Source organism: Halichoerus grypus, chromosome 10, assembly GCF_964656455.1.
Source record: "Halichoerus grypus chromosome 10, mHalGry1.hap1.1, whole genome shotgun sequence".
Taxonomy (NCBI): domain Eukaryota; kingdom Metazoa; phylum Chordata; class Mammalia; order Carnivora; family Phocidae; genus Halichoerus; species Halichoerus grypus.
In genome coordinates this window covers 138,668,702-138,693,810 of record NC_135721.1, presented here as the reverse complement: position 1 = coordinate 138,693,810, position 25,109 = coordinate 138,668,702, and the positions used below count along the sequence as shown (strand labels likewise).

Genomic DNA, 25,109 nt, shown 5'->3' with positions numbered 1-25,109 from the left:
TCACCCCACAGGGCTTCCACCCTCCCCCACTGAGGCAATGCTCCCTCCTGGCCAGTTCTGCTCTGCGTCCCTGGAGGCCCTGATTTATGCTGCTGCAGGAGCAGACAGAGCCAACCTTGGAGAAAGAATGGAGGGAGAGAGAAAAAACCAGTCCCAGAGGCTGGAGGGGTGGGGGCTGGGATCAGAGCCCCTGGCAGAGGGTGTCCGGCCAGGCGGCAACAGCGAGCTCACCACAGCAGCCCGGGGTTCTGGGAGCCGAGCCCGGGCCTTGAGAAAACTGAAGCCACCCTGGCGGGATAGGGAGCTGAGTTTGCACAAACGCCTCTGCTCAGGAAATGGGGTGCAGGGAAGGTGGGGGGTAGCTCAGAGCCTGAGGACAGGAGGGGACGCTTCCTGGCGGATGCAGGGTCAGAGAAGGGGCGGAAATGGCCAAGACAGCTGCTGAACATCTGGAATCACAGAGAATTACCCAGAGCCCTCAAGGATGGTGGGGTTGGTGGGGAGCAGTGCACACCCACGCCCTCTCCTTCCTGCCTCCCAGCAGGGCCAGTCCCTCAGCCTCTCCTCCCATTGTGCCCCCCACCATCAGGGTAAAGTCTGGGTTGGGGTCAGCAGCCCAGCAGGCTGGTCCGATGGGGCCAAGTTCCCTGGAGCTCAGCTCCCCTGGGTGCTGCCCAGTCTGTACCATTCCTGCAGACTCCAGTGTGTGGACAGTGCCTCCTGGCATCCTGCAGGTCATGGCCCCGCGCCGGGGATGATCCCTGGGGCCCCATACGTGAGCCCAGTGTCACTCCTGGCTGGGAGTCCCTCAGAGCAGAGCCGTATCCTTTCTACCACGGCACTAACACCGTGCACAGGGGTTGACATAAGGTGAGTGCTTCGTTAATGTTATTCAAAATGTAAGCGAGGCTCACTGCAAGCGGTGAGACAGGGTGTAAAACAGTTAACTGTCCTCTCTCTGCACCTCCCTGGTATCCAGGTATGCTAACCTGGACGTGTCTTTGCACACCTTCCCCTATTTGCCTGCACACGTGCACGACCTGTGGTCGGGACTGGGGTGTTTATCTTATCTTGTGCTTTTGCAAAAATGCATATGGTGTATACCTTACTGGCAGCTTGCTTTTCTCCCGAGCATCACTGCAGGCCAGTAGCTGGTAGGCGGCCCAAGCCTCCAGTGTGCCTCCCCTGCGTTGGTGGATATGTGGGTCTCCAGACCTTTCCCCTCTGCAGCGGTGGCTGCCATAAGCACCTTTGTCCAAGGATCCTGGCCTCTAGGTGCTTTCCCCTACACAGTGATTCCTAAGAGTGCCTGCTTGAATGAAAGGGAGTGTGTGTGCTCACGGCAGGGAGATCCGGCCAGATTACTTTTCCAAAATCTTGTGCTAGCCTGTGAGTCTGGTGAAGGAGTTTGTCTCTGCAGCAATGCGGGTCAGCTCTGCGCTTTTAGTATTTATCGGTATGTGTGTATAAGCTTCATGAATGTTCGTTGATCCTGACCCGCTGACCAGGCCGGCACCAGAAGCCATTCCGTCAGTCGGGCGATCCGGTCCCGCATTTTGCTTTTCGCTGCCCCTTGGAGACCCCTCACCTGTGGGACCCGGGTGCCCGCCGCCTCCTTAGTGGCCGGATGGAAACTACGGCCTGGATCTCACACAGCCGGCCCTGGCTCTGGGGGAGGGGAGATGCAGCGGGCCGGGCTTGGTGGGCTGAACGGAAAAGACGGGGACCCTCCGCCTGAGAGGCAAGTCTCGAGCTTTCGGCATCCGCGGCATTTTGCTCCGCCAGCGTGGGACCGCGAGAACCAGCAATGGGGCGGGAAAAGGGCCTAGTAGCCCGGAGGGTCCAAGACGGTCACCCAGCCGGCTCGCCCCTAGCCCCGGAGTCCGAGCCCGCGTTTCCCGGGACGAGCCTCCGTGGCGACTCGGACTCCCCCAGGGGGCCGAGGTCCCCTTTTCTGGCTCCTCCAGGTCGTGGCCCCGTCGACATTTCTCACGGGACGGTGAGGCCGTGCGGAAGGTGGAAGGTGTTGCGGAAGGAGCCGTGCGCACAGCGGCCCTTGGAGAACGGAGGGGTGACCGGAGTCCCTGCCCAAGCGCTCTGTCACCCTCCTCCCGCCGCGCCCTGGGCGCGAGGCTCCGCTAGGCGGGGAGATGGCCTGGGGCGCGAGCAGAAAGGGTGGGCGAGGTCGCTGGCCCCCAAGAGTCATGGTTCCGGGTGAGGAGCCCAGGGAGCGGGAGGGCGCTGCCGGGAGGCCCCTCGGTCCGCCTTCCTTGGGCGCAGGTCTCCCACTTGCCTGGGTGGGCGGGCTGAAAGCTGGCTTCTGCTTAGGCCCCAGGTCAGGAGTGGGACATTTTCCTGACCCTAGATCAGGGGAGAACCCCGCCCCCCTCCCCTGCCCTGCGGCCATGCTCTGGTCCCCGGAGACCTTGGCACCCAAGTAGAGGAGTGAAGCCTGGAGGTTGGGTGAGGGGAAGCCAGCCCAGAGGGGTGCAGGACCCTGCAAGGCCTCTGGGGCTTGGTAGAAGGAAGACCACCATGAACACAGGTCTCGGGCCAGAGTGCCCTCTGCCCTGTGGCACTTGGCTGGGGGAGGGGCTGTTCTTGGGCCACACCCCGTCAGCACCTCCAGAGCTTGCCTGAGCGGATCTAGGTTACAGTCCTCTGGGCTCCTTCTAAGTCTCTTGCGCAGATTAAAAACGGCAACTGTCCCGGAGCTGACCCCAGGGGACCCTGAAAGTTTCCTCTCCCCTCCCACCCCCCTTGCTCAAGGCACTCTCTGTTCTCAGCGTCTGCTGAACTCTGGGCGGCTGCTCTGAGGCTCTCACTCATCCACCCCTCTTACCCCGCTGTTCCCTGGGGAGCTGGCAAGAAGTCAAGCCCACCTCTGTGGTGGGCTGGCCCAGACAGGCTGTTTCCCCAGGCTTCAGGCAGAAAAAGTGGGGAGAGGAGGGAGGACATAAAGGGCCTACTGGCCCCTCCACATCCAGCCAGGTGTCCCCCACCTTGGTTTCTGTGGTTTCTCTAATGGGGGCTGCACTCCAGAGTGACCCCACCTGGACCCCACACATTATACAGACATGAAGGCATCACCGCCCCCAGGCAGCCCCTGCTCCAGGACTGGGCCCACCCAGGAAGGCAGTGGGGTGGGGAGGATGAAGAAGCAGAGAAAGCCCCGTTATCCCCCTTTCCTGTCCCCCACCCTCCCCTGGGGATCAGCACTAACCGCAGGGCTGCCCACCCCAGCTGCTTTGAAGCTGCCGGGGGCAGGACCCAGCTGCCAGGGTTCGTGAGCGGCCCGCCCCTCCGGCTGCGTGGGAGCCAGGGAGTGACCACAGGGCCGCCAGCGGCCTTTGAAGTGATGAGGCACGGCCCCAGGAAGTGGGCAGTAGCCCACCCAGGCCCTGGGCCAACCCCGCCCAAGGGCTCAAGCCCCTGCCCACTGGGCTGGGAGCCCGGGCAGAGAGCCCAGGCTGGGAGCCCGGACCTCAGCTGTCTCCACGAGCTCGGCACCTTGGTTGCTCAGGTGCAAGCCAGGCTCAGGGACTTGATGGGGGGCAAGGAAGGAAGAGGCTGCCTCCCCGGCCTCTGGGGCCCAACTCCAGCCCCAGTTTCACCCAGGCTCCCATGGTGGGAGCCAGCAAGGGCCAGGAATTGGTCCCTCTCCCTCAGCTAAAAATAGCGGCCTCAGGCTTTGTGGAAAGCCCCTGGGGCGGGGGGAGGAAGGAGCAGGGCTGCAGGGCTGGGCCCTGGGGAGCCAGGCTAGGCAGGAAATGCCCTGGTGCACTGCCGCCCCCCACCCCCCACGCAAAGGCTCCTGTCAGCAGGCACAGACCCCTGGAAAGTCCCAAGTGGTGTCTTCACACCTACGTGGGGCAGGAATCTTGTGGGTCCCTCAGGCCAGGGTGGGCTCCTCTTATCCCAGCTGACAATGTCCTCCGGGGCCTGGACTGGTCTCCTGCCGTGGGCACCAGAAGGCCAGATGAAGGCAGTTCTTCCTCCCTGTCTTTGCACCTGGTGATGACCTGAGCCACCCACCCCACCCTCTAATCTCTCCGTGTCACCACTCCCAACAAGAACTACTCATTCCACAGATATTCCTTGAGGGCCTGCTTGCTGATGGTGGGGATAGGGCTGAGCATGGCCCTTGTTGCATCCCTGCCCCCAGGGCGCTTCCTGGGCACAAATAAAGGTTTAACCCAAAGGAGGGCTTTTCAAGGAGCAAACACCCAGTCTGTCAACCTGGAGGGGGGAGAACAGGAGAGGGGTCAGGAGCTGAGACCAGCAAGATGGGTAGGAATTAGCTCTTAAAGTAGATTGTTCAGTGGGGGCCTGACCCTGGGAGAGGCCCTGGGGCCGAAGGGAATTTGGCATCATAGAGGAATAAGACAAGGCCACTGTGGCTCAGCCCTGCAGGGTGGTAGGGTTGGAACAGGAATGAGGCAGATTAGGTCTAGTTTTGTAGACTAAGGCAAGGAATTTGAAAGGAAACCACTTCTCAGAAGTCACTGAAAGATTCTCAGCAAGAAAGTTCCAGAAATGACCTCAAAGCATTTCAGAGAGGTCACTGCTTTGTAGAGGAAGGGCTGGGGAAGGTGGACGGGGGCTGGGGGGGAGGGGGGGAAAGGAAGGCAGAGGAGCTGTGGAGGGCCAGCGTAGATGTCTGCAGTTTCTGAGAAGCGGGAGCAGGCCGCACAGAGTGGTCCCTGGACGCACATGGTGGGACTGGGAGCACTGAGTGTCCACCCAGGTCTGGCTTCCCGGTGGCACCCCGTCTTCCAGGTGGACTGTCCCAGCAATGAGCAGCACCTGCCATGTTGACAAGGAGAAAGTGGGTTGTTGGGGTTCTTCCAAAGGGTGCCAAAAAAGTATAGAAATGTTAATACTTTTGGTGTTTTTGAGAGAAAAAACAAAATCCACACCTGATAAGAAGGAAGCCAAAGGGAGGGGAAGGCTGAGTCTTCAGGAGAAACGAGGGCTGTTCTTGCAGTGAGGGGCTCAGGGAGATGTCACAGCTATGTGGCCGGTTAGGGGTGTGGACACAGAGAGACAAGGGTAGAAACAGTCACTTGAGGGTGGGTGTGGGTTTTGGTGACAGCTTGCTCTGAGGTGTGACTCTGAGAGTGGCTTACTGGAGATCTTTGGAGGTGAGGAGGTAATGAGGCGTTTGAAGAGGGCCCCCATGACTTCTCATCAGGTGAATTTAGGATGTTGGTACCTGACATCTCTGAGGAGGGACAAAGGAGGCATTTCCAGTCGTCACGGGTGCAGAGGGCCACTCCTGTCACTGCCACCCAACACTATCCTACTTCTGTGGCCTCTCCCTCTGTGGCACCACCAAAATCCACCATCACTCACTCACCCACTCACGCAGTGACAATTATCTGTGGAGAATATACTCTTCATGAAGAATTGTGTTCGGCTTTGGTCACGTCCATGACCAACATAGGCAAGGTGTCTACCCCTTGGGGAGCTTACAAACTGGTGGGGCAGACTGAAAACGAACACATGCAAAGATTTAGAAAATGTGAAGTAGAATGGCCCAGCAATCCTACTCTTAGGTATTTACCCACAAGAAACGAAGCATGCTCACACAAAGCATTGTCCTTAAATGTTTGTAGCAGCATTGTTCATAATGTCCCCAAACTAGAAAAACCCAAACGTCTGTCAGCTGGTGAAGGGATAAGCAAGCTCTGGTCCATCTATTCAATGGAAGGAAACAGAGTGAACTCCTGATTCACATAGAATGAATCTCAAAAGCATCGCGCTGACTGAAAGAAGCCGTACACAGAAGCCCATGTACTGTATGATCTGGCTCGATGCGAAATCCTAGAAAAGAAGAAACCCTATTTCCAGAGGCAGACTGATGGTTGGCGGGGCCAGAGGGTTGAGAATGGTTGCTGAGAGATGGAGGGGACTTTTTTGGATGATGGGAATGTTCTACATCATGACATTGGGGGTGGTGACATGACTACACATTTGTCAAAGCTCATCAAATTATACGCTTAAACTTGGTGAATATCAGTGTATGTAAATTATACTTCAATAAGCTTAATTTTTGGAAAGATGTAAAGACTGTGAGTGTAACCATGAAAACATCAGGAAGGTGGAGACAGAGGAGATGAGGCTGGGAGTGGTGGAAGGGGCTGGTGTTTGGAAGTTGGCTTCTTAGTGGAGGCGTCATTTCTCTTGGGTGGACATTTGGGAGCGGAATGACAGCTTCATGTGGTAACTCTATACTTAATATCGCATTCGGTGGGGCCCCGGGGGACTCAGTCGGTTAAGTGGCCAACTCTTGGTTTCAGCTCAGGTCATGATCTTGGGGTTGTGAGATCGAGCCCTGTGTCAGGCTCCGTGCTCAGTGCTGAGTCTGCTTGAGATTCTCTCTCCCTCTGCCCCCCTCCCCGGCCCCATGTGTGCGATAGATAGATAGATAGATAGATAGATAGATAGATAGATACCTAAAAAGAAATCCCATTTGGTAGTTTTAACTCTTAAGTAAAGAGAGGCAAATCCAGACTCAAGCTGTGTGTTGAGATTATTCACTTTTATAGGCTGTTTTTGGGTGAGACATCATTTCCTGCTCAGGTAACTAGAGTAGTCTGGAATGGCCAGCAGGCACTTGTGTTGGGCATGAGGCTGAAGCCAGGAGACTGGTGTGGAAGGCGCGGTGAGACCCTCCAGGGCTCCCCCAGTGGGTTGGGGTGTTCTGGTCTGGAGTCACCACTGGCCAGTAGGCAAAGCCCAGGGTGCCTCCTGTGAGGACGGCCTGCCTCACTGTCCTGGCAGCCTGATGTGGGGTATGGGCAGGAAGTCCTGTGATCTGTTGCCCTCAAGCACCTCCTGGGACCCTCCTCTCCCAGACCAGTGAGCACACCGTCCGCCAATCTCAGCCCAGGGTGCAACTCAAAGAAGACCAGGCTCTGCTTCTGCCCCCAGAGGAGGGGATGTGCGAGAGCAAGGGGTCCCCATGGCCTTCACCCTGGCTGGACTGTCCCTGGGTTTCCTGTCCTGGCAAGGGAGGGCCAGGGTCAGGCTGAGGCCTCTCCTCTAGGGCAGTGGGCCCCAGGATTCACATGGAGGAGTGGGGCCCCCAGGTAGGAGGTGAAGGCAAACCTATAAAGGTAGAGGTCCCCCACATGGTAAGTGACAATGACCACCTGGGCTTGCTGGTCTACCCCATGATCTGTGGGGTTCCCTCAGGATGGATCCTGGGGCTGGTACCACCCTGGGTGGGTCAGCAGGCTATTCTACATCCTGGCTGACCATGGTGGGGCCTGGGCAGGGGGACTGGGGTGTCTAGGCTCTGCTGTTCTTCTTGGAGTCACTGTTTGAAGTAACTTGGACTGGCTGTCAGGACATTGGCCAATCTTGGAACTGGTGAGCCCCAGGACCCAGTGACCTTTTCCCCCTGTGGCCTTGACTGGGGCTGGGAACCTCCGGCCTGGCGTCCTGTGTCCTGCCAAGAGGATGTCCTGTCCTCAGGCCAAGTCCCCCGCCCTCCTCCATCCCTCTGGGGCCTCTGGGGGCAGAGGTGGGGGTGTGGGGGTGTGGGGGTGGAGGGGAGTTGGAAGTCAGCTGGCTGTCCCCCACTGCTGGGTCCTGAGCCCCTTCTCTCCCAGGTCCCTCCTCCCCCTGGCCTGGGTTACAAGGACAGAGGCCCTCCAGTCCAGTACCTGGGGTTTCCCCAGGACTAGACTCCTGTTCCCCCGCGGGGCGGGGGTGGGGGGTAGCTGCTCCGCGGAACAAAGGCTGGGAGAAGAGAGGGGAAGCAGGGAGCATGGAAAAGGAAGGGGAAGGGGCTGAGCACACTCTGAGGCCAGCTCTCCAGGAGCTGCCTCCCCCATCCCTCTCTCGGGTTTCCTGCCCTGAGCGTGTGTGGGCGAGGATGTGAGGGAAGAAGGGTGTGAACCAGCTCAGCTCAGCTCCTGCCACAAGCCTGCCCTCATCATGGGGGAGAGTGAGGCCCAGGGTGGGGAGTCTCCAGTGGAAAGTTGCAAGAGGCTCCTGGAGCTCAGCCCCAGTGGGCTGCAGGAAGACGGGGCTGGCACTTGGGGAGCGGGCGGGGAAAGAGTGGGCCGAGCACCCCCAGCTGCAGGCCCCTCCTTGACATGGATCTATGGATGTGACCCAAGGGTCCTCCCTGCGCCCCGAGCTGGTGGCCCCTGGGCCTCCGTGCCTGATGGTGTGTGTGTGTGCGTGTGCGTGTGAGTATCTCCAGGTGGGTCAGGTTTCTGGGGAGAGTTGCGTGGATACACGTCTGTGTGTATCTGAGTCAGGCGCTGAGTCTCTGTGCGTCTTGTACGTTTCTGACAGGCCCCTGAGCACCTCGTGTGCACACGTATGTGCTCCTGTGTTTGCATCTGTACCCCGGCCTGTGTCTGAATGCGTGGGTATCTGTGTGGCCTCCGTGGATATCTTGTTTTTGGGGCGGAATGCTGTTTTCCCTCCAAGGTCAGAAACGACCAGCCCCCTGCAGAAAGCCTGGACCTGGGGAGGGGTGGGGGCAGGCAGGCAGCTGTTTGGCTCTCTCTCCTGCCCTCCCCCCACTCCCCTGACCGGGGGTTCTGTCCACCTTCAGCACAGGCAGCTCAGCTGAGTTAAAAATAGCCCCAGGGCCTCTGGAAGCGGAAGGGGTAGAGGCACCACAGCAGCGGGAGGGGGAGGGCTGAGAGGCACCCCTGGGGTGCTAGGTTGGACCAGCATCCCAAGGCCAGCTGGTCAGGCTCCAGCAGGGTGGGCCCCACGTCCGCCTGGCCCAACCTGCGAGGCTGCAGGACCCCCACCCTGTGTGGTCACTCTGGACCCTCTTGGAGAGAAAGGCAGCGCCTGGCCTGAGCCCAGCTCCGAGCCTCCGTCCCCAGGGGTAAGAAGTGCCCCCTGTGATGCCCCCCAGGGACTGCCCTCACCTGTCTTCTCTCCTCCCTCCACAGAGGGTCCCTGGAGCCTTCCCTGGAGGTCTGGGTGGGATGCAGGACAGGGCAGAGGGCCCCAGGGAGCACTCCTTCCTCAGGGAGGGGTCAGCAGAGGGTTTGGATTTTTTTTTTTTTCATAATAACTTTTTATTGAAGTACCACATGCAAACAGAAAAGTGCACATACTTTAAGTGTATGGCTGAATAAATTTTCATAAACTGAATGCGTCTTGTCACCAGCACCCAAATCAAGAAAACATTGCCAGCCCCGGGGGGAGCCCTGGGCCCCCACTCCAAAGGCCCTCACTACGTGACCCGATTGGCTTCACTGACCCCCCACCCCCCCGTGTCATGGCAGGGCCTCTGCTCACTCTCCCACTCCCCACGACACTGGTGTGGTGTCGGCAGACATGCCTGGAGTCCACAGTGGCTCCTTCCGTGGCTGTCCGGCATTCCAGCGTGGACAGGCCATATTTCATTTACCTACTCCACTGCTGAGGGGCGCTGGGTTTTCCCAGTTTGGGGTATTACAAACAGGGGGGCTTTGAACATTCTGGTACAAGGTTTTTGGTGAACCTGAAGTACCGATTTTCACTGGGCGCCCCTGGGAGTGGATGTGTGGTTTGAACTGGCCACAGATCCCTCTGAGGGTCTGATGGGGGTGCTCTGGACACTCCCCTGGAAATGCTAGAATTTGCTCAGGATTTCAGGGAGTACTGCTCCCCGCTCCTGGGTTCCTGGAACTCAAACCCTGGCATCTCCAGCCTTCGGGGTCTGTTTGTCCTTGGCCGGGCTAGGTCTTGGGTTAGGGTCCCCCAGGGAGAAGCTGTCCTCCCCCCAGGAGGGATGGGCAGCGCTTGTGCGCCCTCCAGCAGCCAGGCACGCCCAGAGGAGGCGCTCCATCCTGGAGGCCCACCCTTCCTTCCTCAGGAAAACCTGTGGTCTGATAAGGCCTCCAGTCTCTGGTTTTCTAAACCACCCCGGCACTAGGACCCCCCAGGGGAGGAGGGACCAGAGCCCCTTGCAGCTGGGGCAGCTGGGGTGGGGACCCTGTTCTCCACGAGGACTCGTGCCTGCTCACGGCTGCCAGGTCTGGGGGCTGAGAGGCAGAGGCAGCTAGCCAGGTGGGATCCTACCCCCAGGCGGGGCGGTCCTTCCCTTAAACCCTCTGGGGCCCCTCAGCCTGGGTGTTTCCTCTGACCCTACCTGAGCCTACCAGGGGGCAGGGGGCAGGCAGGGGGCCCAGAGGAGGGATACCGACCCCCAGTTCTCCCTCACTGCCCAACAACAGCCAGGCAAACCCCTTTCTTCCTACATGACCTTTTCCCAGGGTCTGTCAGCCCTGGGGCTTCCAGTGGCATCCCAGGATGACCCCAGGCCAAATCCCAGCAGGAAGGAGGTGCCCACAGGATATCCCAGACTGCGCACTGCGGCAGAGAGCCTCAGCACCCGCGCTCAGCTACCCCTGCCTGGCCCTGGACCTGCCCCGTGTCCATGTCACACTGGTGTTTATTAAACTCCCATGTAATGATGCTGTCTGTCAACAAGATGGCACTTCTGCAGCTGCTTCTGGGGCCCCCGTGCCGTCCTGCTCAGCCCACTTAGCTCTACCCGCTAGCTTCTTTAGGTGCAGACTGACGCCCAGAGAAATAAGTCACTTGCCCCAAACCACACAGCTGTGGTGATCCCCATTCTGGCCAGGCTGGCCCCAGACCCTCAGGCTCTAGGACATAAGGGGGCATCAACATGGCCCTGCCCTCATGGAGCATGGGGAGGGGATGAAGGACAGAGGGTGCAGACATTAGGCCAGACGCAGGGCTCTGTCTGGGCAGCGTCCTCCACCCAAGGGAGAGGGGAGGGCTGTGTCTCGACTCACCAGGGTTGGGAATGAGTGCTCAGGGACGGCTGAGAACCAGCAGGTGGGAAGGAGCAGGAAAGGTGGTTGGAGTGGAAGGCATAGCAGGTGCAGGAGCCCTGGGGTGGGCCGAGAATCCGTGGTTTGGGCCCTGGGTGTGTGGAGCTGGTGGGGGCAGAGGCAGAGAGCGGGCGTGGGTGCCAGCTCACTCAGCAGTCCTCATCCAAAGCAGGCTGTGTGGGCACAGGATCCATGTGTCATGAGACCAGCTGCAGGTAGAGTGTGGAGGGTGCGTGGTGAGGGAAGTGGGCTGAGGCTGCGTGAGCAGGCTGGCAGGCAGGGATGAAGAATGCCTGACCCACCGAGGATGGAGGGAGGGGGCAGTATTCTATTCCAAGTGTTCCCTCCTCCCTTCAGGCTGCGCTGACCTGGAGGCTGACCTGTGGGGAGCCTCCAGCTAGGGGTGGGGGCTGGCTTCATCCTGCAGGGTCCGCCAGGGGCTGGTCCCACCTGAGCAGGACTGGAGGACACCTTGCCACATCTTAACGGGGACCCTGAGGCCCAGAGAACAGACTCTGGAGAGAGAACCCTGGGTGGGCTCTGAGGGTCTGAGGTGGATGGGGGGCCCTGAGCCAACTGCGGCATGGACCACGGTGGCCTAGGCGCTCTTTCCTCCAAGCAAGACTTGTGGGAGTCGCCCAGGGCCCAGGCATCCTCAGGAAGGGGATCTGCCCTGGCCCCCTGCCCCAGTGATACCTGAAACCCCCTGAGGTCACCCCACTGCCGCATGACCTCTCCTGACCCCAATCATCGCCAGGAAGGGATTTCCCCTGGATAACCGGGACCAAACCAGCTCCTTTCCCCTCAGGGCTCCCCTCCCCCGACGTGGAACCTGCAGCCTGGCCTCTCTCCCCGAACCTGGGCCAGCAGTACCTGGAAGGCTCCCGCATCCGTGCCCCCTCTGGCTTCCTGTCCCATCAACAGGCAGCCACCACCTGGTGGAGAGAGACATCTCTTGCACCTGCTCCATCCAGGGTACATCAGCTCTGCACCCCAAAAATCTCTCTGAATCATGATTAGATCAAGTCTGTCCTGTTCAAAAGTCTTCAGTGGCACCCTGTAGCTTGTGGAAAAGCCTAGAAGCCCAGCCTGGTGGTTGTTGGAGCCCAGCTCATCCTACATGAGCCCCAGGCAGGCCTTTTTTTTTTTTTTTTAAGATTTTATTTATCCATTTGAGAGAGAGAAAGCACAAGCAGGTGGGAGAGGGAGAGGGAGAGGGAGAGGGAGAAGCAGACTCCCCATGGAGCAGGGAGCCCAATGCGGGGCTCGATCCCAGGACTCCAGGACCACAACCCAAGCTGAAAGCAGATGCTTTACCCACTGAGCCACCCGGCGCCCCACCAGGCAGGTCTTTGATGCTTCTTCCCCCCAGGAACACCCTCTGGGCTCGGCTCATTGAGGAGTACCTGCTGCCTATCCTTGTCCACCCCACAGCCATGTTCTGCCCACCCACCCACCCATAATGTGTCTTGCCCTCCTTCCCAAGGCTGGGGCCCGACCATCTCTTGTTCTGTGTCCAGAACTGGACCTGGCTCACAAGCGTGGGTTTTTTCAGCTGGGACAGAGGAAAGTGCACAAAAGCACGCGGCGCGCATACACACACACACTCACACACACACACGCACTCACAGTCTGGCACGCTTGCCCCATGGACGGCCACTCCCGAACACGCACACACACCCACACGCACACACACCCCCGAGAAGTATGCACAAACAAGAACACAGACACACTTGCAAAGACAGAGGCTCATGACAACTGTCAACAAGGAATAGCACCGGACACGTACGAACTTTATTCAGACTGGTGCAGCAGACACAGGTACAAGCCGGTTCAACCCCAACGGAGACGCAGATGACCAAGGTTTTTATCTTTTAATTAATTATTTATTTAATTAATTATATTTATTTGAGAGAGAGCGCAGGAGCAAGGGGAGGGGCAGACGGAGACAGAATCTCAAGTGGACTCCGCACTGAGCACAGAGCCCGACACGGGCTTGATCTCACGACCCTGAGACCACGACCTGAGCCGAAACTAAGAGTCAGACGCCTAACGGACTGAGCCCCCCAGGCGCCCCTTGACTGACCTGTTTATTGCCTGGCCCCCTCCCGGAACACAAGGAGCTTTGTCTTGCTCCCTAGACAGACAACTGCCCGGCACATGGTAGGTTCCATTCGCTCCGTGGATGTTGCCGAACAAGTGAACGGGAGAAGGAGGGAGGTAAAGGTGGCAGGCTGCCATCGGGCAGGGTTAGGGCCTCTCCATGCCCACCAAGGGAACTCCAGAAGACCCTCCTCCAGCGGGAGGAGAGGGGCCGGTGCCTTGTCCAGGTAGGACAGAACCCTTCATCCTGCTGGCCTCTGGGGTCCACGGCCACCTGTTGCCCTCCCAGCTGCTGGGCCACGTGGCCCTGGCCAAATTCCCCCTTTCTGCTCTGCAGTGCTCAGGAAAGGTGCCCCGTCTCCCCCTTTCCTCCCAGGACAGAACTTGGGCAGGCTGCAGATGACATGGCTCCCAGGACCCAACCCCCCCCACCACCACCACTGTGTCCTGGCCTGGCAGCTCCAGGAGGGGACACTTGGGAGAACCAGGTGTCCCCTTCACCTGCTGTGGCTATCTTCAGCATCACCAGCCTCTGCAACGTGAGCCTCAGTGGCTGTGGCCCGAGGGAGCAGCTGCACTCCTCCGGTGGAGACTGAGGCCCCTGGCCCCCTTGCCCTGCTCCAGAGCTGACTGGCTGGTTCCCCGAGGCTGGGTTTCCAGCGCCTGCCTGAGATGGAATTACAGCCCCAGGCCTGCACCTGCAAAAGGTAGGACTGCCTCCTGGCTTGGCCAGGCAAGGACCAATTCAGATGGGGTGCTTGCTGTGTGTCCCCGGGGGAAGCAGGGGCTGTGGAAACCCCACATGGGGGTGGGGATCTGGGAAGCATCCCTGGAGGACAGGATGCCAGCACAGGGACCACAGGAGGAATAGGGAGGAGGAGGTAAAAGGAAGGGGAGGGGACAGGGAAATGAAGGATTGGACCCACACAGGTGGCCAGGGGTCAGATGATAAAGGGACCTGGGCTGGTGCAGGGTGCTGGGGTGGGAAGGCAGGAGGGAGCCCAGTGCCACCCTCTGAGCTCAGGCTGGCTTTGGACAGCTGAGACCCGGAAACTGGGCCCACCTGGGTCTCTGGAAGGCTGGTGGCCCCCAGAGAGAGGGCTGGTGAGGGAGGGAGGCAAAGTGCCCCCTGACCATTACCAGGTCAGGGCAAGGTCGGTGGTCAGGCTGAGCTGTTCCCAGACCCTCAGCGGACAGCCCCCTGGGGCTGCCCCAGCCAGGCCCTGGCTGCCGTCCCACCCCTGGGCTGGCCTGGCCGTGCAGCTGCCCCTCAGGATTGGTGGCTCTGCTGTCTTCCCTCTACTTCGGCTCCCTTCTCTTCCCACCCTTTCCCCTCTGTCGGCCAGGCCCTTGGCCCCCAGATGCTTCTCTAGCTCTCTGCTCCGCTGTTGGGCACCAGCCCCTCCCAGGGAACACAGCAGGTGTGGCCCGGCCTTGGTCTGGGAGGGAAGGTCTGGAATGCACAGCGCTGGTGCTGGGGCCTGAGGGTGCTGGTGGGCGCTGGGGCTCAGGAAGGAAGGGTGCTGGCAGTTGGTAGCGGCGTTTTGGAAGGACGGTTGGGGGTGAGTACTTGGAATGGAGATGGGGCGGCAGTTGGTGGTGGCAGCTGGAGTGGCAGTTGGGGCCTGGCAGGGGCGCGGGCCTGGAGGACAGTTGGGGTGGGGCAGCCGTGGGGTTGGCAGGTAGCCGCTGGCCCCGAGTGACTCTGGAGGGTGGTCTTGGGGAGGCCCTGCAGGAGAGCAGGGCCAGCTGGCGCAGACACAGGCCGAGCCAGGCCCGGGAGTCGGCTTGGGTGGTGCTCCGCTGCAGCCTGGAACCGCCTCAGTCCACCCGCAGGACCCAGGGCGATGTGCAGGGGGCGGGTCCTGCTGCAAAGCCCAAGCATCCTCAGGCCCGCCCTGCCCTCTGCTTCGCTCCCTCCCTGTCTGGCTTCCACCAGGGGCTTGGAGAGGGCAGGGGCAAGTTCTGGGCAGTTCCCTGGGAGGGGGCAGGACTCCCAGGGCTGTTGCCATGGGGATGGTGGAGCAACACCACTGGCTGGAGAATAAACAGACAAGTTCTCCGACTAGTGACTGCTGTGAAGACAGCTCAGAAAACCCAGCTTGGAGAGGACAGGGCGGTGGTGGTGGGGTGCTGCCTCGGGGGCAGGTGGTGAAGGCCCTGGCAAGGGGGGCGCCCAGGGGATACTGGGAAGGGAGGTGCAGAAGGATATTTGCTATCCCTCCTGTCTTTCCCAAAGCTCCTTCCAGGCTACACCTCCCAGGAGCAAACCCGAGGGAGGCAGCTCCCTGCTCTCTCCCCTGCTCTCTCGGTAGCATCCGAGCACCTGGCATGGGGCTGGGTCCCCTTCCAGCTCCTCTGCCCTCCTGAAGCCACACAGTGGGAGTGGAGGGCAGGGAGAGGGCTGGCTGAGCACCTGCTGCGGGGGGCAGTGCCAGGCTCTTGTGGGGGCCCTGCCAGCCACACGGCTCACCGAATTGAGCCCGTCCTTCAAAGGTCTAGGGGGTGGGGGCAGCATATTTTGGGGGGCTGCTCGTTCTTTCCAGGCCCCCTCTGTCACGAGCCTTGCCGTGTCTCTCCGGCAGGCTCCCGACAACTCACACATGTGGCTGGGGGTGAATTTCCAGCATGACCAGCATGCATTAGCCAGTGCAGAGCCTTGACCACCCATTTCCTAACCTGTCTTGTCCACCAGCTTAGCTAGGGACCACATTCAGTTCATCATGGTACTCTAAGGCTCCCTATCCCCTCCACCCTCTCAGACACTGACCCTGGGCACTGGGTGCCCTGGTCAAAGAGAGCTGATGGGGCCATAGCCTGGGTCCCCACCTGGTCCCGGAGCCACTTCCAGGGTGGAGCCGCCCTCACAGAGACCCCCTGTTTACAGATGATGAAGGGCCAGCTGATTGTCAGGTAGCAGATACCTCCTAGGGTCTGTGCCAAGCCTCAGGGGTGAGGTGCAGTGCACATCATCCACATGGATGTCCAGCAGACCCAAGCAAGAGAGGAGGCTTAGCGACCCAGCCTGGCATCTGCCCACTGTGAGTCCAATCCTGGTAGCACCTTAGCCAATGCTGGGCACTGATGAATGTGGGGTTCCTGGGGCCACGCAGCTAGTATGTCCCCCATAGAGCAGATGCCCTGAGGCGGCTCCTGGGAGTCTAGCTACATCATCTCCCTTTTTCTCCCAGCTCTGTTGAGAGGCCACAGTTGCTGCTGTTGGTTCTTTTCTTTCTTTCTTTCTTTTTTTTAAATAGTAAAGAGGGTTACTAGCTCACAGAACAATAACCAGCTGGAGGTAGGGTGGACTTCAGGTAAGGCTTGATCAGGGATCTCCAGGACTGCTCTTGGTTCTGCCTTTTTGGTGTTATCAGATTCATCACCAGGCTCCTTGCCCTTCTGTTGGTTCTTGGAGCAGAAAAGACGGGAGTCTGCCTTCAATCACTGGCAAGACTGCAGGGGTCAGGTAACCTTGACGCAGGGTAGGGGAACAGGGGAGAGGGTCCCGGGGCCCTAGGGACTTACTCCAGAACCCAGCAAGCCTTTCTATCAAGGCCACAAGCCCTAGGCTGGGATGCTGAGACAAAGGCTTAGTTCTTGTGGGCAGGCCTGCTGAGCAATGACTGAGCACCACTGTATGCTCTGACTGAGGCAGCCTTTACCGCTCTCCATTCCTGCATGGACAGTGGGTGTGGCATCTTACGAGGTTGTTCTCTTTGGAGAGTGTCTGAGGGGACTGAGACACCTTGGGAAAGACAGGGGCTCTTTCTGGGAGGGGAGGGCAGGCATCAGGGGTCTGGTCCTACTGCGTTTGGCAGCCCTCCCCAGTCTCCCTGGCCTCTTCCCCCCCCTGGACTACAACAGTGTTCTAGGCAGGCAGGTGGGGGACTCCCGCAGAGAGCGCCCTCTGTCCTCTCAAAGGGAGGAGGCAGGTGACCGCTAGACCCTCCGACCCTCCGGGAGGCCTAGAGGCGGCCGCTTCTCAGAGCAGCTGTGTCCAACCTTCACTTCCTGGCTGAGGAAGTGTGGGCCTGTTGTTCCAGCCCAGGGGGATGTGACTGAGAGGGTCCTCCAAAGAAAGGCTTGGGAGGGGGCTTCTGGGCCGGCAAGGCCAGACCAGGCAGCGGGAAGGGAGTGGGCTGAGGGTGTCTGCACAGCCATTTCCAGGCGCCGGCTCGAAGTGAGGGAGTGTCCGAGCCTTTCATCGCTGGCTGCCAGACCGCGGCTCGCCCTTGTTCACTCAAGGAGAATTTCCCCCGCTGCCTGCCCTCCCGCTGCAGCCCAGTGAATGCCTCCTTACACATCCTGAGAAAGCATCCATAATGGTCCGCCGCCTCCCACCTCCCGAGGAATTCCGCGGCGCTTGGCCCGCAGGGAGGCAGGGCGCAGACGGCCCGCGGAGCCTCGCCATTGGATGGGCTGGTCGTGCTCGACTCCTCTGCGCGGCTGGCTAGCCGCAGGCTCACCTCCCTTCCCACCGCCGCGCCCGCGAGAGGAAGCGAGGTGGCCTTTGCCCCGCACAGGCTATAGCCAGGAATGTGGGGCCACGCTTCCCATTCAGCTGGCCCGAGTGCTCGAGGACAGCGGGGGCGAGAAGGGACGTGCAGGGCCCATCCCGGGCAGCTCGGTTCCAGATCGTTTCGGGGGTGTGGGGCAAGGCCCAGGCAGCTACTTTCCCGCCCCTCCGCGGGGGCTGCACCCGCACGGGACGGACGACGCGGCGGGAAGAACCCACGCGCGCAGTCGCGGGCGCTCTTAAGTTGGCCGAAACCAAAGACCCAGGGGCAGGCACTGTCACGCGCGCCCCGCGCCCCGAGGTGCGCCCCTCCCTGGGCGCGCCGAAGTCCCCCGACGGCGCGAGCGCGCAGCGCCCAGGCCCTCTTCAGCCCCGCGCCCCAGCACAGCCGCGACCGCGCTTCTCCGCCGCACAGCGCGAGGTCCGCACAGCCGCCTGAGCAGGTGGGGAAGTCTCGAAGTTTGCGAGACGCGCGCGGCGAGACTGCGCATCGGGTCGTGGGGACAGCCTGTGGCCCGGGGACCCGCGCGCCCCCGAGGAACAGGCGCGTGGGCAACGCCGGGGTGCGCAGTAGGGGAAGGGGCTGGAGTGCCCTCGCCCCGAGCCTCATCTCGCGTAGGGGTGTTCTGCCCGCCTCTCAGCGCCCCCGCGGGAACCCGCACCGGTGCTCAGAGACCCCCACGCCGCGCCGCCCCCGCCCCCCGCCAACCCAGGGGAGGGGGCTTCCCACAATGCCCAGCGAGCTCCAGCCCGCACTTCCGCTGTCCGGCCGCCCACGGGGGGGGGCGGAGGAACCGACCCCCGCCGCGGCCCCCTCCCGCCCCGCGGCGCCGAGCCCGTGGCCCAGCGAGGGGCGGGGCCGGCGGCCGGGCCGGCGGGGGCGGGGCCCGGGGCGGTGGCCGCGGCCCGGGCGCTGCGCGGGCCAATCAGCAGCGGCCGGGCGCGCGCCGGGGGGCGGGGTCAGGGTCCGCAGGCGGGGCGCGCGCGCGGGCGGCGGGGGCCGCGGGGTTGGAGCGGGCGCGGGGGCGCGCGCCGGCCTGACGGACGGACGGACGGACAGACGGACGGAGCAGCCGAGGCGAGCGCGCAGCTCGGACCCGCCCGGACGCAGCGCTCGCCCGGCGGCGGCGGCGATCACCGGCGCCGGTCCGGCGGCCGCGGCGCCCGCCCTCGCCCGCGCCCCATGGGGTCACAGGTAAGCGGCGCCGGCTCATTGTCCGCGCGGCCGGGCAAGCGCATCGCGGCCGGGCCCGGCCCGGGCCGCTCCGAGCCTGGGCAGCTCCGAGCCGGGGCGCGCCCCCGCCGCCTGCAGCCCCGCGCCCCACTGCGCCCCGCCCCGCGGGGGCGCCCTCCTGGCGGCGATCGGCGCGCCCCGGCTGCGACTCCGGGGGCGGCGGTGGCGACCCGGTCCGGCCCCCGCCGATCCCCGAGCCCGAGTGGCTCGGGGCGGGGCGGGCGGGGGCGGCGCAGGGTCCCCGCGGGGCTGCGCGCGGAGGCGGTGGCGGCGGCGGGGCTGCCCGGCGCCCCTCGCCCTCCGCGCCTCCTGCCGCCGCCGCGCTCCCTCCCCCGTCACCTCCGAAAGGGGAATTTTCCAGCTGGTAATTTCTGCTGCGTCAACGCCCGGCCCCAGGAGGCAGCCCAGGGGCGTCCTGGCGCCCCCCGCCCGCGCCGTCCCGCGCGCCCCCCGCCCGCGCCTCCGAGCCGCACCCGGACCCGCCCGCGCCGAGTTTGCCAAGAGTCGGAACTGCGGGAGGTGGGCGCGGGCGGGTCCCTGCGCCCCACCAGGCCTTGGGGGTCATTGTCTCCCCCTGACGCCGGGCACCGGTCTCGTCTCCATTTTAATTGCTGGATAAACCAGGGCGCAGGGGCCTCGGGGCCGGGCGGCCAGAGGAGCGCGGAGGGGACGGGGCGCGCGGAGCGGCGAGGGGCGCGCGGAGCGGACGGGGCGCGCGGAGGGAGCCGGGTCCGCCGCGAGCCGTGTCTTTGTTTCTCCGTAAATAGACATGTCAGTTTCACAGGGTAGCACGAGTCACTGTCTGACAAATCAATCCGATGGCAAATGGGGAATTTTCTACGCCAGGAGGAGGGCTGTGGCTAGTTGGGGTTCCCCCGGCCCCGCTAACAAATTTATTATTTGTAGGTTTAACGGACCACGCACAATAGGGCTGGACCGAGGAGCCTGGGTACAAACCAAAAGGGGTGAAGAACAGATATTTTCTGACACCGAGGAAATATAAACAAAAGAAAGTTTGACTGAGATTCTCAGCGAATTTCCTCACGCTTTCCGTGCTACAATCTCAGCGGCGCATTTGTCGAGGATTACAGTGGCAAGATTGTTATCCGCATTGTTTAAAGAAATGCTAATTAGGCAACGTTTTGCAAACTGCTGGGCGCGGACACCTGTGCACGGAGTGCTCACGCGCATTTTAATTGTTGTCAGTTGTAGAATCTTTCATATTGGATTTATTATCAAAGCTAACTTTCCGTTTGGGTAACAGACTTGTGGATTCACTCTATGGCTGGCCCGCACGCTGCAGGAATGGAAAATGGTTCGTTCATCAAAAGGAAATTTAGAGAAGGGTTTTTCACATGAATAATGAAGTAAACAGTAGTATTTTACCATACTAGAATCCTTCCTCTTAGTTTATTTTGTGATAGTTTTACATATTTTGAACTGAAAACTTTGGGATGCCTTGTTGTTCCGGAAAGGATTAATAGGTCTACCTAGGCAGAAGTTACTGAGATTTAAGCCCTCGGTCCCCTGTAAAGCTAGTGATCATCTTCATATCCTTTACTGAAGGAGGGAGGGGATGGTTATTGAGTTTTCTTTAGGAGATGGTGGAATGTACTCACTTTAGGCTATTCAGAAGCCCCAAATTCAGCCTTTCCTGGAGGGCAGCCTTGGGACAACATTTAATTGAGCCTCTCATTGACATCATCCTGGATGTAAGAATTTTGTTTTGATGAAATAATTTCTGCTCAGGGTTAGCTGTTTTCTGTTTGAAAATGCGTTGTTCCTGTGCTCAGAGCTCAGTGTACATCCACTCTCCGGTGTTCAGGACTGGCTGGTTGTTGCCTGCAGGGGCACCCACCCTCTTTGATGCTCTGTCCCCACTCAGTTATCCAGGGCGGTCCCTTGGACCCTTGCCCCCGTGACACCTGTGTTCCACCGGCACACAGCACAGAGAGGGTGGGGTGAACTCCTGGAAAGGGCAAGACCACTCCGGGATTGGAGGAAATCCTCAAGCCTGAGGTCCCTTCGCTGTCAGAAGGGGTGTTATTTACAAACATGTTACACAAAATTAAGTTTTAACAGAGTGAACTTTCCAACATTGTCCTTATGTGGGGCTTTTCAAATTAAGAGAAATTGGGCCACTCTGTCCCTGTGGTCTGTGTTTCTGGGACAGCTGTTCAGCATTTCTGCTTTGTTCTCTACCAGAGGTCTTAGACCAGCCTCTAAGCGCCAAGGAGACCCATTTAGTGCACGGTGTTTAGAAAGTGCCACAGCCCGGGAACCTGAGCTAATTCTTCACTGTGCCCAGGTGCCTTCGTGGCTGGTCTGTCAAAGTTCTAGAAGCTGCTGCTCCTCCTTGTCCTACCTTGCACCCCACGTCACAGCACCTGCCACCGCACTCCCCTGCTCTGGGGGTTTCATATTCCTCCGTGACTCACGGTCTCATAAATATATAGGCTTTTTCTTTCTTCTGACCTAACATATTTTACCTTAAAGTCTGTTGAGTGATGGCACATTGTCAAGAATTCCCCTGTGTGTCTGCCCCTTCCCCTGAAAAAGGAGATCCTTCTTGTTGGTACCAGTTGGCTTTAATGGCATGAGTGCTAGGAATAAGTGGATGATTAAAAATCTCTATTGAGGCCACAAGACTCATTTAAGTGTTTGAAACACTGTCTCATCCTGATCATGGTTCTGATGTCCTCTGCCCCCACCTCTGGCTGTGGCATGGCTGGGGTCTCACACCACGAGGTCAGGGAAGGTTTTCCCTCTTTTCTGCCATTCCAGCCTAAATACCTTGTGTACCTTATGTATGCACACTTAGGCTTTGTGTTCTGGTTTGTTAGTGAGGGCACAATACGGCCTGTGATATTACTTGTAGATGAAAAAGTTGTGGAAAAGAGAAATAACCTTTTCTTGCAAACTAAAAAGTTGTGTGTTGAAGGATAAAAGGAGCTGGGCTGGTCAAATTCAACCTTAGTGTGATTTACACAAAGTTTTCTGTTCAATTTCTTTTCTTTTTTTTTTCTGTTCAATTTCTTTTTTTTTTTTTTTAAAGATTTTATTTATTTATTTAACAGAGAGAGACACAGTGAGAGAGGGAACACAAGCAGGGGGAGTGGGAGAGGGAGAAGCAGGCTTCCCGCTGAGCAGGCAGCCCGATGTGGGGCTCGATCCCAGGACCCTGGGACCATGACCTGAGCCGAAGGCAGACACTTAACGACTGAGCCACCCAGGCGCCCCTTTTCTGTTTCAGATTGAAAAATTACTAAGTATTTAACATCATTTGGACTCAAAAATTGCTAACCTAGGTATTTTAGAATAGAAATCGGGAAATACTGTTCACATATTTTTCAACAGCATTTACAGAGCTTTTGTGTCTCGGCAGGTGTGTGTTTGAGTCACATCAGAGCGACATTCCCAGGGCTTCTCACTCATGACAACTCGGGCATTGTCGAGGACCTGTGATGGGCCACCTTTAGGCCAGGTTGGGGACAGAGTTTCTGCAGGGAGTTGGGGATCTGTTGGCACAAGTCGAGCATTCCTCAGACACAAGAACCACTAATGTGACCCAGTGTAGGTGACACATGCTAGTGAAACACCCCCAGAGCTTGGAGGGGAGACAGAGTGCAAATTGTGGGGAAGGGGGCATCTGAATCCCCAAAGGCCGCTGGAGGGAAAGGGCATCGGTGCAGACTCCTACCCCGTTGGGCACTGACCCTCTGGGTCCAGACCTTGTGGCGCAGACTCCATTGTGACCTCTGCTTTGCCGAGGGTGGATGGCTGGTGAGAGGGCAGGACTGCAGGGCCAGGCGGCTTCTGGGGCGGCTGGCAGCGATAGCGGTTTCAGACCCCGCCTCCCACGGGGTGCACAGGCCACTCCGTGTCTTGGAGGAGCCGCGGGGAAGGGGTCCCTTGTCCCCATCACTACCTGCTCAGGTGGAGCAGGTATGCGCACCTCCTCCCCTGTTCTGTCAGCCGGGAGGTCTTTCCACTTGCCAGCAAAACTAAGAAGATCCACACGTGTGTGGGAATAATCGCTTTTTAAAACGGCCTCGTTTATAAAGAATCTGGACAGCCTTGCTACTCACGTGGTGCAGTCTGCAGGCCCCTCACCGCAGCGGAAGCCGCCCCCGTGGCTGGCACAGGTGCATCCAAGGGCCCGTGTCATCCTCGTCTCTCTTTGTAGAAAGAAAGAAGGCACCTCTGCGTCTTGGGCCACATCCGGACGGTTTAAGAGCCTCAGTGTTAAGAGCTGCCTCCGTGAGGGATGGACGGGATGCACCACAGGGGCGCTATGGCTGATGGGGCATCGGGCAGGTCACCTTCTTAGTCCGTGTGCGGGGGGGTCACCTGGCGAGTGCAGGGTCTGACCTGCGGTCTTCCGTCCGTCCCGCTCTGAACGTTCAGTCCTGCTGTCACGCCTGAGGCACGGACAGCAGAGTGAGTGATGGCTCTCGGTTGGGCAGATTCAGCGTTGACCTGCCTGCAGAGTTGGCCCTTGGTTTCCGGGGTGTCGAGGGGCAGATGCAGACAGATAGGCTTTCTTAGAAACACACTCACGTAATCCGCTCCCCGGCCCTCGCGGCAGAGGAACGGTGTGTGAAGGGAGCCGCACGCTCTCATAGCACCCAGAGCTACCTGTGCCGCGTGGGGAAAGCCCAGCGTGGTGGGGACTGGGCAGCTGAGTGCAGCCAGCGTGGGGCCAGAGCGTGGTCGGAACAGCATCGTGAGGGTTGCCCAGAAGAGCCCGGGAGGAAGATGATGAGAGCCTTCGGGCACCTGTTGCGTTAGGTGGTGCCGTGCCCACCGAACCATAGTCTGTGGTCTTCTTGTCTTGGTGTGGCCCTGTTTGAATCTGAAAACGGCTGATTTTCTTTTCTCATCCCATCCCACTTAAAGCAGGGAGGCTTCTGAGCAGCAGTATCCTTTTATTTACGAAGCTCAAAGTCAGCTTGGGAAATTTTGAGAGAAGCAGAATTACTCAGCTTCATTTTGAGGTGAAGAAGGCGCTCGCTGTGGAGGGTAGCGGTTTGCCCAGGACTTACAGGGCACACAGGCCCTTGCTCATCGTGCAGACCCGCTGAGGGCCTGGCGGTGGTCCTGTGCCCCAGAGGGAACCTGCCCAGACCTTGTGGAGTCAGATGCTCCCCTCCTCGCGTGCGGTCATCACCTGGGGAGGGGGATGGGGCCCTTGGGCCTGAGCAGGTGCAGCGTCTGCCGGTCCCCTCCCTCGTGTTTCTCCATGTGTGTGCAGGGAGGTTGGCACCGCTGGGCGTTTCCCAAACAGCAGCGGGTGGTGTCATATCATGGTTCGTGTTTGGGTCCAGGCGCTGGAGCATAGGAAGCCGCCCGTCTGTTGTGGGACTGAGCCAGGGAAGTCCCAGGGATGACAGTGTGAAGGCCTTCTGCATTCTTTTCTTGGGGAGCCCCTCGGTGCGTGGCCCGGGTGCAGGCGTGGGCTCAGGGAGGCTCCCGCAGCCTTCCACGACCCCGCCCATGCGGCGTGCCCCACGGACAGGCTGAGGCCCCCCTCGCAGAGGCTCGGCTTGTTGCCCGCATTCAGCGCCTCATTTTCCCGTTTCGTTTCGTGTGTCTCTCAGTCCTGCTCGGTCAGCACTTCCTCCCTCCACTTCTGAAACGTTAAAGGTGGGAGTTTCCCTGTACAAAGCTTCTGAGATGAGAGAAAGTTGAGGATGTGAGGTCTTGCAGACCGGGTCCTCACAGCTGGTGAGTGCTTGGGGCCGGCCGCAGGGTCTTCTTATGTTCTGAACATTTTTAGTAACATCGCAAAGTGCCTGTCCTGTGATTTGGAGTGACTATTACTGGCCATGTAACCGTCTGTAATTTTTTATTTCTGAAGAGAAACTGAAGGAGTCAGGACATTTATTTTTTTAAAAGATTTTATTTATTTATCTGAGAGAGAGACAGAGCATGAGCAGGAGAGGAGCAGAGGGAGAGGGAGGGAATCTCCAGCAGACTCCCCGCTGAGCACGGAGCCGCTGAGGTGACATGGGGCGTGATCTCACGACCCTGAGATCACGGCCTGAGCCAAAACCAAGAGTCAGACGCTCAACCGATTGCACCAGCCAGGCGTCCCAAGGAGTCAGGACATTTAGGAGCACACGGGCACTTCCTAGACAAAAGCTAAGGCTCTTGTTGAGTGAGGGGAACATTTTTGAGTCATCTCACTCCGTGCACTTCGGTAATTCTGTTCGGCATTGCATTACTGAGGTGCACCTGCTCGTCGTACTTGCCATTCTGTCTTTGTTTCTGGTTATACACGGCTAACTGCATAAATGGAAGCTTACGTGTTTTTCCACGAGAATACGGTTGTTTTCCTTCACCTGTGGTGATACAGAAACACATTTGTATATTATTTCATTGCTTTTATTTTGTTTTGTGTGAAGACTTTTTCCTTCAACTTCAGAGT

The 25,109-nt window shown here is 59.5% G+C and overlaps 1 protein-coding gene across 7 annotated transcripts in view; it reads left to right on the top strand.

The window, feature by feature from the left end:
* The first annotated feature begins 18,459 nt into the window (after positions 1–18,459).
* Positions 18,460–25,109, top strand: part of ZBTB46 (zinc finger and BTB domain containing 46) — a 65,568-nt gene continuing 58,918 nt past the window's right edge. For all 7 annotated transcript variants that reach the window (XR_013442126.1, XR_013442127.1, XR_013442128.1 and 4 more), the window contains exon 1: positions 18,460–18,640. The gene's annotated coding sequence lies outside the window, so the exon portion shown is untranslated. The remainder of the gene's footprint in view (positions 18,641–25,109) is intronic.